This window comes from Hyla sarda, chromosome 6, assembly GCF_029499605.1.
Source record: "Hyla sarda isolate aHylSar1 chromosome 6, aHylSar1.hap1, whole genome shotgun sequence".
NCBI classification, from domain to species: Eukaryota; Metazoa; Chordata; class Amphibia; order Anura; family Hylidae; genus Hyla; species Hyla sarda.
The window spans coordinates 133,508,985-133,511,198 of NC_079194.1; the positions used below are offsets into that span (position 1 = coordinate 133,508,985).

Below are 2,214 nucleotides of genomic sequence, written 5' to 3' on the forward strand. Positions count from 1 at the left end.
GGTTGTGTCAAGTTAATAAAGGTATTAATCCTTACACAGTAATGTGCCCAATTCAACTATCCTAGTGGTTAATGGAAGTCAAACTTAGTGAGAGATTTTCATTGAAAAACTAAAACTTTTGTTATCCTGATACATTTATGCAAATGAATGTATTTTAATAAGATGGTGTTGTAACATTCATATATGAAATGTGCAAATAAAAGTTTCTGAAAAATAATGACAGGTCTCAAGTGCCCCACACAAAAACCTGAAATAACAAATAATCCTCTGCGGGGTTCTAAGAATTGACTTGTAATTTTCAGCTCCTCAAGAGTCTATGGAAGGTAAAGCTCTAGAGTTTTCTATATAAGAAAGCAACAATAATTTCACTTGCACAACATGAAGCATTCAGGCAACATCAGTACCAAACTCTTGTGTCCTTTTGGCTATTGTCTTAAAGTCACTTAGGCATAGGAAGGATTTTGAGAAAAGCAATGAAGAATTTCACCAAGGTCACCGAGTTTATCCTCATCAGACTCTCAGATGACCCTTACACCTTACATCTTCTCTTTGTTGTCTTCTTCCTCATCTACGTCTTCACTGTCATCATTAACTTCCTGATCATTTTCATCGTTTCCACTGATTCCAAGCTTTATACTCCAATGTATTTCTTTCTTGGAAACTTGGCCTTTATAGATATCTCCTACTCATCAGTGACAGCTCCAAGAATGCTCCTCGACATGGTCACCAACAACTACTCAATATCTATTCCAGCCTGCACAACCCAAATCTTTTTCATCATCTATTTAGCCAGTGCAGAGCTCTTCTTGCTCTCTGCTATGTCCTATGACAGATACAATGCCATATGCCGCCCTCTGCACTACACTCAGATCATGTCCTGGCCGGTTTGTACCAAGATAGGTTCTGGGGTTTGGGTTCTTGGGTTCCTCTATTCATTGGTCCACACATTATTCTCACTTAGGTTGAAATTCTGTGGTCCAAACACTATCCACAACTTCTTCTGTGACCTACCTCATTTGTTTCAGATCACCTGCACTGACACTTTTTTAAACATTGTAGTCATATTACTTGTAGGTGGAAGCCTTTGAATCTGGGCCTTTGCCATCACATTTCTCCCCTACATTCGCATCCTCATAGCTATTCTCAAGATCAGGACCAATTATGGAAAAATGAAAGCCTTCTCAACCTGCGCTTCGCATCTGACTGTAGTGTTTATTTTCTATGGGTCTATTATTTTTATCTATTTTGTACCCACCACAAGTAATCTCTTTACTGTCAACAGAGTTGTGTCTGTGATATATGCCCTCATTAACCCTTTACTTAATCCCCTAATCTATAGTATCAGGAACAAAGACCTCAAGGAATCTGTCAAAAGAGCCATTCATCAAATATACAAAAAAAATTTCCATCTGTGATGTTATCAATATCTCACCTCTGTCAAAGATTTTTTTTTTATATAAGACTTGTTATTTTTGCACAACCAATTGTGCTTAGTAATGATATCTTTCATTTTACCATTAAATACACGATGTACATGACCATTAAATGTACGTACCCCAAAAAAATTTTGTGGCAGGAAATTTTGGAGGGTTTTGTTTTTACACAGTGCATTTTATGGTCAAATTGGCGTTCTCTTTATTTTGTGGGTTAATACAAATAAAACAATAAGTTTAAAATTGCTTTATTCTGACCCCTATAACCTCATATTTTTCTGTATATGCAGCTGCGTGGGGCTCATTTTTTAGTTACCACTTTTGCTTACATTAGACTTTTTGATTACTTTTTATTAAACATTTTTATGTGGTGTGATGTGACCAAAAAATCAGCAATTTGGGACTTTGGGATCCTTTTATGGCTTCGCTGTTCACCGTGCGGGATTACTAACATTGAACATTTCCACACCCAGTGATACGAAATATATGTATTATTTTACTTGTAAAGGGGGTAATTAAATTTTGTATTGGGTGAGGGGCTTATTTACATTTTAAACTATTGATTACTTTTTTTTTTTCCTTAATGGTCTATTCACACGTACAGTATTCTGTGCAGATTTGATGCGCAGAATACTGTATGTGTGAATAGACCCCTAGGATAACACTGATCACATCTATATTGGTGATCTACATTTATAATCTACATCTTCCTTTTTTTTTCCTTAGGGATAGCACTGATCACATCTACATTCAGTGATCGCGCTGTGGGTGGTCCGATGAG

At 36.4% G+C, this 2,214-nt stretch overlaps 1 pseudogene; it reads left to right on the forward strand.

The window, feature by feature from the left end:
- Window positions 1–473: 473 nt before the first annotated feature.
- Window positions 474–1,415, forward strand: LOC130277459 (olfactory receptor 1019-like; annotated as a pseudogene).
- The last annotated feature ends 799 nt before the right edge of the window (window positions 1,416–2,214 follow it).